This window comes from Cryptomeria japonica, chromosome 11 (genome assembly GCF_030272615.1).
Source record: "Cryptomeria japonica chromosome 11, Sugi_1.0, whole genome shotgun sequence".
Classification (NCBI taxonomy): Eukaryota; Viridiplantae; Streptophyta; class Pinopsida; order Cupressales; family Cupressaceae; genus Cryptomeria; species Cryptomeria japonica.
The window spans coordinates 222562040-222577207 of record NC_081415.1 but is presented as its reverse complement, the minus strand read 5'-3'; the positions used below and the strand labels follow the sequence as shown (position 1 = coordinate 222577207).

Below are 15168 nucleotides of genomic sequence, written 5' to 3'. Positions count from 1 at the left end.
ACAAGGATACAAGTTCCCATTCCAGTTCAAGATGTCTTTACCAATCTAGAATACTTCAAGTTCTAGCATCCTGAAGCGACATGAAAATCATCACATACAAAGGATGATGCAGTTAGAGTCATGTCTTGAGACACATGGAATAGTTTTAGTTATGCATTTGTAATTTTGTTTTGACAAGTTACATGTAAAAAAAAAAAAACTTTGTAATTGCAATTTAACTCATTACTTGCACTTTTGTAATTACATGTAAAACAACTACAAGTTGTGTTCTATTAGGACCGTAGTTGGAATAAGTCATAGTTAGTTATTGAATAAGTCTTGGTGGTTGAGAGAATTTCTCAAGTTAGTTGGGATCTTCCCACCTTTTTCTCATGACTCCTCTCCTATAAATACTTGAGGGGGTCTATTGTAATCTTTATCTTTTTGGAAAGCAAGCAAAAACTCTGCCAAATTTATAGCAAAGAAGTCTTTGAGCTTTCATGTGTAAATTCAAGAATTGAAAGGAATAGAAGGAAATTGCTCAAGCTTTGGGTCTTTGTGCTACATTCTTGAGTTAGTGTTCTATATTATATTTCTTGCAAGTGTTTCTTAAAGAGCTTAATCGATTTCGATTTGCAGTCTTTGTGCTGCAAGCATTTGAGGTTAATATAGATTAAAATAAGTATTTTGTTGAGAGAAGTTGTAAGTCTTTGTGCTTTCACTTGTTTTTAAGAGAATTTAGGAGCAGATTTTGTGAGAAATAGTTGTGAGTCTTTGAGCTTATACTACTTCCCATTGTTTTATGTAGAAAAGAATAAGATATTGCAATCTTTGAGATGTTATAATTTGTTCTTGATAGCGTTAGTATAGAAAAGGGTAGATAGGACTTCACATAATCAAGTCTTTGAGCTTGATATTGATGTCCCATCCTGAAGGAAGTGACGAAAGTTTTTGAGCTTTCAGGAAACTTCATTTCCTTTTTCTCATTTCATTTCGAAATTTGTTACTGCTATTTTATATTGAATCACTATCACTTTTCTGTGAAGAGAAAAGGATATTGTCTTTCTTGAAAGAAGAAGAAAGATTGCTGTCCCATCCTATTTTATTTTTAAATTTGTAGTTAGATAGGGGGATCCTTCCCTTAATTAGAAGATTTTTACTCGCACACTGTGGTTTAAACCATAATTTTTGTATATTTCCCCAAGTGTACAAAAATTTTAACCAACACTCTATTTATCCATTTCTCCAAGAAGCTAATCCAACTCATAAGCAATGTGGGATAATACAAATCACTTTTATTTTAATATTATAATCCCCTCATTAAGTTGCCCATGTAGCTTTTAAAAGAAAGGGGACATTTAATACTTTTAACACGACTTTATAGTCTCATTGAAGTTATTAAATAACGATAAAGTTAAATATTTTAATTTAACTTTATAACTTAAACTTATCGTTGAATAATAAATATCTCATATTAGAAGTAAATTACCCAGTCGGCATTCAACTATCATCACCAACATTGTTACCATTCAAGAATGCACCGAAATGCTGAGTCACTGCTCTAACCAACTACCTTACTAAAAATAGTAAGCTCCCCAAAATTGCATCAAATTAGCTCGAACTGTGGCCTATAACTGGAAATGCCTAGGCCAAAGATCCCCTAGATCCCTTTTGTGTCATGGTTAGCCTATGGGACCATGAGAAAATAGGCTAACGACATCATCATGCTATGAATGCTAGAAAGGGGACATTACAGTCCGCCCTTCCCAAGATTGCTTGTCCTCACGCAATTTCATCTTTGAGTGTTGCAAGATCTGATCACTCTCCCATGTAGCATCCTCAACTAGCAGGTTCTTCCACTTAACTAGATATTCTTTAATCGTCCTTCTTCGAAGTGTCCTCTCCTTGGTATCAATAATCGCTATTGGAACCAATATCAAATTTCCCTCCTCATCCAGGGGTGACAATTCTGTTGATTGTACTACATTATGGCCTAAATCCTTTTTGAGTCTAGAGACATGAAATACATTTTGGCTGGCAACTCTTCTTCAAAGAAGACTGTCTATAAGGTTGAAGTCTCAGATAAACCATATCACCAACCTCAAAACTGTGCTCAACCCTATGCTGATCAGCATACAACTTTTGTTGGTTCTATGCCTATTGGATGTTCTCCTTCATTTCCCTTTAGATGTCTTGACTCTCTTGCAACAAATCTTTTGCCTTAGGCACCCTGTTGTCCCCAAAGAGTAAATCCATAAATTTTGGGGCTTCATACCCATAGTGCCATAAATGGAGCAATCCTAATAGTCATGTGGTAGGTGGTATTATAGCAATACCCACCCATATGTTTCCATCTGACCCAAGCCTTTTGCTACCCATTTGTTTACTATCTATGTCTGGCCATCAGTCTACGGGTGGTAGCTGGTGCTAGGAGTGAGCTTCATACCACTCAATGTGAAACGTTCCAGCCAAAATAAACTCAAGAACTTGTTGTCCTTGTCACTCACAATGTTCTTGGGCAAGCCATGCAACCTGAACACCTCCCTGAAAAACAAGTCAGCCACTTGGGCTACTATATAGGTGGCTATGATAGCGAAGAAATGTGCAAACTTTGTCAACCTGTCAACCACCACATAAATGCAGTCCTTACCCTATACCCTAAGTAATCCTATAATGAAATCCATCGATATGCTTTCCCATTTTTTATCCGGGATCGGTAAGGGCTGAAGTAGACGAGCTAGAAAGGTATGCTCATTCTTATTCTGTTGGCAAACTGGACATTCCGCGACATACTTTTGGACTTCATTCTTAAGTCCCTTCCATGTGAACCTCTCTTGGATCTTCCTGTAAGTCTTGAAGAAAACCAGGTGACCAGCCAATAGAGCATCCTGGAAATTCCTCAAAATTACCCCTTTAAGGTGTGAAGTAGGCACTAAGTAAATTTTGTCCTTATAAAAAATGATGTCATCCTTCACTGTATACTTGTCATCTTGATTAGTGCCCTCAATCAAACCAGTTGCCCACGGATCCTTTGCATATTTTGCTACAATAATCTCTCTCCAATCAGCTGGTATCTCCACCAACGAACATATATGAGGTCTCCGTGAAAGTGCATCTGCCACCACATTTTTTTCCCTTAGTCATAGGCATGTAGCTAAGTGATCCATTTTTGTTGTCTATCACAGAGATCTCTCTAGCTCATGAAGTACTTAATGTTGTTATGATTTGTTTGTATCACAAATCTGCTTCCCATCAGAAAAGACCTGAATTTGGCCATCACATGCATGATAGCCAACATCTCTAGATCATAAATTGAATAGCTCTTCTCCACCCCTCTCAACTTCCTACTTTCATATGCTATGGGGTGTTTTTCCTGCATTAGAACTACAGCAATCCCATCCTCTGAAGCATCACATTGTACCTCAAATGGGTTGGTGAAATCTGGAAGGACTAACACTGGCTAGGATGACATCACCTACTTGAAATGCTCAAAAAACTATTGTGCTGTCTCTGAACACTCAAGGGCTCCCTTCTTCATAAGATCTATCAACTAAGCTGTTGTCTGGGAAAACCTTTGCACAAACCTCCTATAGAAGCCACACAACCCAAGGAGCCCCTTCAACTGTGTGAGGTTAGTCGGAGTTGGCCATTCAATGATGTCTCTAATCCTCTCTATGTCCACTCTCACTCCCTCGGCACTAATGTTGTGTCCAAGGTATAAAAGCTCTATCATGCCGAATTCACATTTTGATTCCTTGGCAAATAGCGACTCACTTTCCAGCATACATAGGATCTCTTCCAAATGCTGCAAATGCTCCTCCCAAGATCTACTAAAAATCAAGATGTCATCAAAGAAAACTAATACAAACTTCCGCAACTGCTTCCTGAACACTTAGTTCATACAATTCTGAAATGTGGCAGGAGCATTGGTAAACCCAAATGGCATTACCAAGAACTCAAAGTGACAGTAATGGCATCTGAATCTTGTCTTCTCTATGTCATCGGCTCTCATCCCGATTTGATGGTATCCTAACCATAAGTCAATCTTGGTGAAATAACACACTCCATGTAGCTCATCAATCCATATTATGGGGTATCTATTCTTGATAGTCTTTTTATTCAAATCCCTATAGTCAATGCACATTCGTATAGTCCCATCTTTTTTCTTCACCAAAACTATTGTCGATGCAAAGGGACTCTTACTAGGCCTAATGTGTCCCATTTTCAACAACTCCTTAATTGCTTTCTCAATCTCATCCTTCTATTTCTTTGGATACCTGTATGGAGTGGTGATCACTGGTTTTGCCCTTTCCTCTAACTCAATCACATGCTCAATTCCCCTCTCAGGTGGAACTCCATAAGGGATGCTATCAAACATCTTAGTGTGTCGAGAGATTACCTCCTATATGTCTGGATGGTAGCTCTTAACTTACTGCTTCATAACAGTAGGCATAATGAGACACTTTTCTACCCACTCCACCTGGTCGTGCCTAAATGGATGCTCCATCCTCTTGAGTGACACTATTCTAAGTCTCCCATTTGAGAGTCCTCTAAGGAGCACATTCCTGACCTGATGTCTAAACTTCATTTCCAATCTTTCCAAATTGAAGGTGAACTCTACTAATGACAACATCCATGTCATGCCAAGTATAACATCATAGTCCCCTATATCACCACGTATAACTCATCTTGCAGTCGATAGTCACCAATTTGCATAGTCAGATTTGAAATTTTGTGAGTGCAAGAGATTTTGCACCCATCACCAACCATTACCTTAAACCTATCATGCTCTTTTGTTTGAAGTCCCCTCCTAGACACAAGCCTCTCGTCAATAAAATTATGTGTTACACCTGTATCAATTAAGGCTACTACACGCTGCCCCTGTATAACACCCCTTACCTTGAAGGTAATAGTCTTTTGAGTTCCTCATAGTTGTGTTAGGGCCTTATCCTTCCTAGGCTCTTCCTCCTTTTCAGATTCTTCTGATGATTCTTCTTCTCCTAAATCAGATTGCTGATCTAATTTTTCTAAAGTAGTTTCCTCAGCTGAATAGTATTCTATCCGATGTGCCTTCCCTTTTATTGCACATTTATGACCTGGGGCCCAAGGTTCTCTACATGTAAAGCATAAATTTCTCTTCCTTAAGTCATTGAGTGTCTCACTGTCAATTCTGGTAACTGATTTCTTTTGCTGATCAGATTCCTTTGTGATTTGTTTTTTGTCTTTGTCCTTGTTATGTGAGAACCCTTTTGATTGAAATCTATTCTTTGAAATGGATGTCCCCATGTCCCTTGCCTTCTTAATGGCTTCTTACAATATAAAGGGATTGAGAACCTTAATCCATCCTCTCAACGGATTAGCAAGCCCATCCATAAACAACACCATGAGCCTCCTCTATGAAATATTAGTAACCAATATTGAGAGCCTTTGAAATTCTGAGATGTAATTCTCCAATGATCCCCGTTGTTTCAACTATGCCAACTCCTTGAAATGTAGTTCTGGATCCTTCCTATCAAATCTTTCTATCAATCGTTCTATAAACTCAACATAGGAAGTGATTTGGTCATATCCCATAGTCACCATGCCATGGTGCCACCACTCATGTGTAACTCCATCTATGTGTATAGTAGCATATTTAATGGCTTCTTCTTCAGGCATAGGATTAAGAGGAAGGTAAGTATCCACCTTTTGAACCCAAGCTCGTGTCGTATTCTTCCCAGAAGCATCAAAATATGATAGAGATAACTTCCCTACTTTCTTCCGTAACTCAAAGTTTTGGTTCTTGTCTCCTGCATGAGGCATGTGTCTCATCCTCACATCAATGTAATCTCGTAGAGAGATAGCTGCCTGAAAATCGGGTCCTCCACTTTCCCAATCTCTTCTTAATTGATCTTGTAATTCGGTGATCTGAGGCTCATTCACGGGTTGTGCTAGTGCCCTAGGTGGGAAGGTAGGTAGAAGAGGTTTGGAACTCACCGTTCTAGTTGGCTAAGCTACATGCCCAAAGTTATCATCCACATTTCCTCTTTCGAGCCTCCATTACCACTTTGTCCACCGTTATGTCCATTATTACCTCCATTGTTTCCCCCATTATTTCCACCATTGTTTCCACCATTATTTACACCATTGTTTCCACCACCTAAGTTATTAACATCAATACCCAACTGGCGAGCCATCATCTATGTCAAAATATCTAACCGCTGATTCTGTTGATAAGCTCTCTGCTCTGCTAGCTGCTGCCCCTGAACTAGTGTGTCCAATATTTGTAGAAACCTCTCCTCTCCTGGATCCCTAACATTCCTGTCTCCCATGTTTCCTGTATTTTTCTCTTCAATAGCTCTTTGTTCTTTCGGATTTAAGTTCGCAACTGCTCTATTTCTGCGAGTATTATAGTGATGTGTAAAAGGTTGCTGATCAAATCCATACATATCACTATTTACTCATATTGTACCCTTTAGGATGGAAGGATACACTACTCTGATACCACTGTAAGAACACCCCCTGTTCTAGACTGATTTTTGTGCTTTTTCACTCAATGTAATTTTGTCAAACAGTTGGCTTGCAAGTTGATTATTGGTTTTCTGAATCAGTTCTTAATTTACAATAAAATAAGTTGGATAAATTGATATTTGTTGAGTGGCTTTCAGATTTCATTCAATATAGAAAAATCATACATAAAAAATACTAATAACAAGAAGATTAATGCTGATAACACTTATTTAATTCCAACTCCAAGCATACAAATCAGATTCGAACAATATTATAGACCTGGGAATGTCTCCAAACTCTTAATGACACTCAAATATGCTTCAAACTTATGTGGAAGACTATTTGATAATGAAACAAATTCAAATCTGAACTCCACAAGTCTGAAATCTGCCCAAGACACTGTTTATGCACTGTAGCAGAATTGATCATGGCACTGTTTACAGCACTGTAGCAACTCACAAATCTCCACTATCGCCTTTGAATCTGCTCCTAATATCTTCTCCAAAACTTCCCTTTAAAAATCTAATAAGCTCAATGTGTTTCCTAAATGAAAACACCATAAATTCTCCTGACTGTATCTTGCAACAGCAAGAAGAATGTTGACAAAGAGGAATTTTGTCCTCCAAGCCCAATAATCAGATTCCTGAGAAATCCAATAGCATAACTTTCATCTTATCCAAGCATACTAAAAAAACTCTCACAGCCTCTATTTATCCATTTCTCCAAGAAGCTAATCCAACTCACAGGCAATGTGGGATAATACAAATCACTTTTATTTTAGTATTATAATCCCCTCATTAAGTTGCCCATGTACCTTTTAAAAGAAAGGGGACATTTAATACTTTTAACACTTAACTTTATAGTCCCACTGAAGTTATTAAATAACGATAAAGTTAAATATAAAATATATATTTTAATTTAACTTTATAACTTAAACTTATCGTTAAATAATAAATATCTCAGATTAGAAGTAAATTACCCAGTTGGCATTGAACTATCATCACCAACATTGTTGCCATTCAAGAATGCACTGAAATGTTGAGTCATTTCCCTAGCCAACCGACTTACTAAAAATAGCAATTTCCCTAAAATTGCATCAAATCAGCTCGAACTGGCCTATAACTAGAAATGCCTAGGCCAAACATCCCCCGGATCCTTTTTGTGTCTAGGTTAGCCTATGGGACCATGAGAAAATAGGCTAATGACATCATCATGCTATGAACGCTAGAAAGGGGACATTACCAAGGAAGAAATGGGCTACTTTAAACCTCATCTATTTTGGAGACCAATAGTCTCTTATGAGATATGATCTAAATCAGCTTTGAATATAAATCATATCACATTGTTAAATCTATTTTTTTTAAGAATTCATAGTTTTGTTTGACCCTTAAAGAATCATTCTTATGCAACTTGACCGCTCCAAGACATGTAATATGCTAAGGCAGAACTGCACATGTATATGGAATGTGTTGGAATGATCTCCAAAGTATCTAGAAAGGAGTAGGGAGGCCTAAAAAAATTCAAGACATTTTATTTTCAAAATACAGCCTCAAAGATTCGATTGTAGTAGATTGAACCTGACATAATGGATATGGTCAAGACCAGAACTGCAACTGAAAATCCACACACATGAAAGAGCTTGTATAGGACTCGACTCATCACAAGAAAACTAGCAATGGGTTCTTCCAGATTGGAAGACTGATTAGGAAGACTGATTAGTATGTATCTATTGTGCAGGCATGTTGTTTGGAAGTTTTTGTTTGCTGTTGGAAATGCTACCTGTAGGACCAATGCTTCTTTTTAAGGAACAATCCTTCATAACTACAATTTGATTACACTACCAAGCTGACCATTAATTTACAACAAAATAAGTCACTTACAAAAAAGACAATTTATTAATAATAACAATCTACAATTGTGTTAATGTTCACGATGCTTTGGTTAGAAAGAATCATAGAGGAGAACAGAATAGTGATCTAAGATTTGAGTTAATTGCAGAGCATATAGGAAAAACATTAACAAATAACAGATTGGTGAATGCAAAACAAGAAAGATGGATTGTTGTTTGTATGTCAGTCTTGTGAACTTGTAACCTTAAATTCCCTAGTGATAGTGAATTGGAGAAGCAATCCTACTTGCTAGATTTTTTTACTCAATTTCTCCAGGGTAAATCTTGTGTTACTCTTACATATGTTCTGTGCATCTTCATTTTCCACGTTTACATGACCACTTTCAATTCTTCATGTTATTCATGCAATATGACTACCCTAGGAATTTATCTAACTACTAATTTATGCACATAATCACATTACACAGTCATAAGACTAATATTTTCTTAAAGGAATTAGACATAACTCTAACCGGGCCATTCATGAATTTATAACCTATGAAAGTATGAATGAAAAAATAAGTTAAAAAATTGTTACTCTTTTCCTGCTTGATATTCTATTCTGAATGATTACAGAGCAGCTTGCGCTCTTCTCAAGTATATATATATATATAGATAGGTAGAGAGAGAGAGAGATTGAGCTTACAAGACTATCAAGTTCTGAAGATTTCCAAGCTCCTTTGGTACAGGGCCAGAAAAATTATTAATGCCAAAGGTCCTGAAAAAATGAACGTTTTTTATTCTTTGAACATTGCATGGTGCAAGCTATCTTTGAGATACAATTCAAAGTTCTGCTAGTAAATAATTTTGAATGACCTGACCCATTTGACAGGAATAAATCAAAGAAATTTAATGCAATAAATTAACACAAACAAAATATTAGAGGAAGAGCCTCACAAGTATTGCATGTTGATGAGGTTCCCCAAGAAAGCAGGAATGGGACCATTCAAATAGTTCTGGTTCAGGTTCCTACCAACAAAATTCACAGATCCATCTCACAGGATAATAGAGAATAACAGAGATATATCGAAGTATTACTCTTTTAAGTGGCATCAAAAGAACAAGGTAATCTTTCTAAGATAATATAATCAATTTATCTAACTTTTGTTTTCAACTTTTCTGATAGAGGATTTTAATCTGTCCAGTAAGTTAGTATTTCCGCATGGGTAATATCATTTTTATTATCCAAATAAGTGGAAGATAAACTTACAAATAAACAACATTTAGACTTACAGATTTGTAAGGTGAGTCAGATTAGCTAATTCTTCTGGAAGCTCCCCTGTTATATCCATAGCGTAGACCTTCCTGAAAGAACAAAAGTCCTCGATGGCTTAGTATGGAGCACACTTCTAATTTTGTATTCCACTTTGTAAAAATGTTCTCAACCTTCCTCTAAAAAATTTGAATAAATAACTACTAACCAACCATTAATCTTCATGTTTTAACGCATAATATTGACATAAAATTTCAAGTGTAAGTGAATTTAGCAAATCTGGACAGAGATATGAAGAATCTTTCAAGTCGAAGAAGCAGCTGGATTAAAAGTTGAGGAATTTTCAGGATTGAAACAAATTCATCACAGCTGAGCTGATATAAGAGAATGTTTATAAAGCTGAACAGATATTTCACCAATTCTTAATCTGTCTCAGGATTCAATCTAGGAAAATTGAGGTAACTTACCACGGTTTATGGTGTGGGAACATATTTAAGTCTTCTTACTCCAATTTATCAGCCAACACAACATTAACTTATTTCTTGTTAGATACAAAATCCAATTGCTGACCATCGACTTATGTATGGAGACTTGGAAGCTCGTTTTTAAAAATACTTATTATGTAGCAAGATTTAGTCAACTTTTTACAAGTTTGTTAAGATATTGGAGTTCAAAGTGCAATAAACACGTCAAATACTAATTGAACGTGATTTCATCTATCTGACAGACAAACACTTAACATATAGTCCTTATTATGCCTAGGGTCTCTTTCATACAGCCTTACGTCTTCAAGCTATATGAATAGTTACAAAGATTTTAAGCTTGCACAGTCCGTAATGTTTAGGAAAAAGTTTTTCTTGGAGATTAATGTGTACAAAAAGAAAAAAAATTGATGTTTTGGTTCTCCTTCAAAATCCATAATGAGAACCAGTTATTTCCAGATAGATTGTGCTATCTGACTCTTTTTTAAAACTCTAAAGCTCTCGAATCTTAAATTAACAAACTAATTCAGCCAACTTTTAAAAAGTAAAAGAACTGCCCATTTTGCTTTCGTTCTTCAGTTGAATCACTAAAAAGCCACTCTTAAATGGAATAATTGCAGATAACAGTCAAACGAATAATGGTCAATTTTATTCAGTTTGCATATGAATTAGTTTGTAAGCAAACAATTAGAGACAGGACCAGGGCTCTGCATCAAGAGTTCTCTTAAGAACTAAGCTTGGCTTCAAATCCCCAAACCCCTACAATTTGTAAGGGTATGGTGAGATTGTGGTGTAACTTTTAGCATGAAACCTAAGCCTCCAGTCACACTGTATTCTAGTTTTCCATTGAAATCTACTTGGAATGAAGTAGCTAGATTCCCTAAGTGCAGAATTTTTTTTGATGATTATGTGCATCAATTTTTATTAAGTTAAAATAATGTCTACATGTTTAAAAAAATATAGAGAGACACAAGGTCACCCCTCAGAATCACATGGGCAGCATCCAGAAAGTTAAAACAGAGTCACATGGACAGAGTACAAAAAGTAAAACACCAAGTACACAAAATAACAGTCACATAAGCAGAGACCAGATACCATAAAAAATAAGCCACTTAAATGACAAAAGCAATCTCGATTGGGAGTGACGTTGGGCAAAGACCCCCACCCCTCATTAGCAGTAGCTTCTCCTTCCTCCTTATCTTTAATATCACAATCAGGCAATATAGCTAGAGCCAACCTGAAAAATCCCTTAGAAAAATCAGGTCAGCCACCACCACTACCAAAAGCCGACCACCCACTGTCACCACCAGAAACTGACCCCGCACACCAAAGGCAAAGCCTCCGTGTGGAGGAGATGCAGAGCACCACCGAGCAGTGAGAAGCTATTAAGCTATTAACTTGAAGTTTATAACCAGAGTTAGTCATGAAGATAGAACCAAGAATACAAAACTTGAATAATGTATAAAATAAATTGAAAACAAACCCTTCTCTTTTTATTCTACAAAGAAGTCTAAGAGACTAAATCAGCCTGCCCGTTGGCAGTGAGTCACCACCCAAAAGCCCATTTTTTTCTTAGTTTTACAACTTCAAGCACGATTTACCATGATCTATGTTGTTTGAAGAGTTGGGAGAACACTTGCTTTGTTGGAAGAAAAACGGACCAGTAGAGCCTTATCTTCCTAACAGGAGGTCCTAAGTAAGATTTAGTTGTTTCATGGAATTTAATAAATTATAAATTAATAATACAATCCATTGAGCAACAAGGTTACTGTAAACATTACATTTCTGAAACATGACAAAGGGTGCCTATACAGTCACACTTGATGCCAAGATTTATATTATCAAGAGTAGAATTGGCTCTGCCAGAGCATGGGTCTGTGCGGTTCCATTCTGCAGATGACTCAATATTCCACTTATCAGAAAGTGACCTTACTGCAGCAACTGTTATTTCAAACAACACAGCATGACAGAGAGTCAAGGAATGGTCGATAAACAACATGCTATTAAACAAAACAAAATCCTTCATAAACTAAACTTGCCTTCAATGGGATCTGTGACTGCTATCACTTGAGCTGCCTGTAGCAAACATCCAATGCTGTAAACACTACAGAGAAACCAAAATAATGAAGCCGGGACTTCAATCTTTGACATAATGGAAGGAAAATTGATGTTGGGTTTGAGTGCTTCCCAAGATGACAGAGCTTGTGTGAACTCCCTAATAATTGAATTTATGAACAGGATTCATAAGGGAAATCTAATTCAGGCTATTGAGATGATTATGAATTCAGATTTTTAAGCATGGATGATCACATACTTTGATTTTTAAGTTTTAGCTCCTTGACGAAATTTGATGGAAAAGTCAAAAGATAAATTTTTATCTCTGTTCTTTTCATCAACTTTGAAAGAACATAGTTCTATTCGATTGGGTAATGTTTTGTCAACTCGGGCCATCACAGGTTGACAAGTCGGGAGGAGTGCGCAGCATTACTGACAGTAACAATCAAACTCTTACGCCTATGTGAATCGTTCCTCTCTATTACAACTGTATATTATTATTTATTGTGATCGGCATACGGCTCCCTTATTTTTTCGTATTTTTCAGCACTGTCATTATGTAAAGGATTACTTGATAACTTACTGTCTAGTAAGTGTGGATGGATTGAAAAGTTACAGTTCAATATTTTCGAGTATAAATTGTTCTTTTCAAAGGGAAATAGTGAAGAAAATAGCAGATTAAATTTAAATATTAATAAAAAATTAAGATATGAAAATTAGGATTAATAATTGTAGAATTGAAAATCAAATAAATTAAATGTGGATGTTCAAATTTGAAATATATTGAGGATATTTAAATTCATCATTTGTATCATATTTTGGGTCTCTTTTATCTAAATTTGTCAAACATCTATTTTTATGTCAATTCTCCAATCATAAGTGTAGGGAATGTCTTTTGCTTTCACTTCACAAGAAGCTTTCTAATTGCCTTGTTGAAGTTCTCCCTTCTAAAAAGATAAAGGGTGGACTATAGTTGGAAAGCATTAAAATAACCAAAACTCTAAAAATAGCAAAGCTCAAGCCAAACCTTTGACTAATGTTGGTAACCTAGCTATTAAACCACAAGTTGGTGTGTATTCAAACCTTCAAAAAAGAGGAAATAGATATAGCTTCCTTTAATGGTGAGCCTTCCACTTGGCCTAAATTTACCATAATGTTGCAATTAGCTTTTGTGTTCTCTTCTTAGTCAAAGAGCATTGTCCATTATTCTTCCTCTCTTGTGGTCCTATATTGGTTTCACATTCTACCAAGGCATTTGAAAGAAGGAAAATTTGGTGAAAAAAAAAATGCAAATTACCAACATTTAGTTGGGTAGTTTCTCTCGAGATGAGTTTTTGCAACGCTACTCCACTCTTGATGATCAAGATAGCTATGATTGATTCTCATTGAGCAATGAATTTTGTCTCCTAGAATGTTTGAGCTCTTATAGACCTCCATAGAAAGTAAGCTATGAGGGATACTTATAAAAAAATTGTAGCTCTGGATGTCATTTTCTTGTAGGAGGTTAAGATTATTGAATTTTTTATATTTCCTACTTCTCATGTTATTTAGCCAACTAGTTCATTTTTATGTAGCAATCACAATGTAGGTCATATACGAGTTATTATATTTCTCTCTCCTAAGTAGTACTCATACTCGATTGATCATGGATATAACTCCATTAATTAGATGATTTGGACCCTCTTCAATATTAAAAAACATTATTTTGGCATTACTAGAATTTTTATTCTTCTAATGATGTTGTCGAGAGATTTCTTTTATGATGATAGATCACTAATACAATGCTTGTTGTCACTTGGATTTTGTGGGGAGACTTTAATATGGTTAAGATGAATTATAATAAGGAAGGTTATCTTCTCATGCATTTGGCATCTTTGATGGAAGGGAACCTTGATATTTTTTATACAATAAGTTTGTCTTCTTTGATCCCAATATGGGACACACCATAATCATTCACATTGGTTTACATGGAATATTTTTTGAATGGAACAATAGATTGTATAAATAACTTCATGCCATAATTTCTACTTAGTCATTTTTCTTCGTTGCCCTTTTTTCCCTCTTTTGATGGAGCCTTTGTTGAAGAATACTCTTTCTAACCATTGTCAACAAACCTTTATTTGGGTCCTTATTTCAAGTGTGCCCTTTATCTTATATCATTTTAAGCTTATATGGGTCCTATGTCATTTTAAAGTTCACTACACTTTCCCCCTCACTTAAATATGTAAATTTTTCATATAAAATATAGTTCTATTACCATGGCCCTATTATCTCATGACCCTAAACATTTAGGCCTATTTTGTTAAGACATTGGCAATTGGTGAACATTGTTTGATGCCTTTCGGCTGAAATTTTGGTAGGGTAATATATCATCTTTGGCATTTCTAGACATATATTCAATGTGAAAAATAATTATTTTAAGTCAACCAAAAGTGAATTTTACCTTCAGATCCCTATATAAGGCATCACTCCTATTTTATTTAATCATCTCATTGTTATGATATCATTCCTATTCAAGAGTAATTATTATTCTTTAAGAGTAGATCCGAGTTCAAGGAATGATATCATAATAATGAGATGATGAAATGAAATAGGAGTGATGTCTTAAATAGGGATCTGAAGGTAAAATTCACTTTTGGCAGACTTAAAATAATCATTTTTCACATTGAATATAGGTCTAGAAATGCCAAGGATGGTATATTACCCTGCCAAAATTTCAGCCGAAAGGCATCAGACAATGTTCACCAATTGGCAATGTCTCAATGAAATAGGCTTGAATGTTTAGGGTCATGAAATAATAGGGCCATGGTACTAGAACTATAATTTATATGAAAAATTTCTATATTTAAGTGAGGGGAAAAGTGTAGTGAACTTTATCCATATAGGCTTAAAATGATATAAGATAAAGGGTACACTTGAAATAAGGACCCAAATAAAAGTTTTTTGGTGTATTAAAGTAATATAGGACTCATAATCTTGAATTACATATTAATTTAATGCAAAATAGGGTCCTATAATGCATAGAGGAATGTGAAATACTAAAATGAGTGCTAGGAGAGTGT

At 35.7% G+C, this 15168-nt stretch overlaps 1 pseudogene; it reads right to left on the bottom strand.

Annotated features, from left to right (window-relative positions):
- LOC131053392 (probable LRR receptor-like serine/threonine-protein kinase At1g56130) overlaps positions 1–12559 on the bottom strand; it is a 279171-nt pseudogene extending 266612 nt beyond the window's left edge.
- Positions 12560–15168: the final 2609 nt, after the last annotated feature.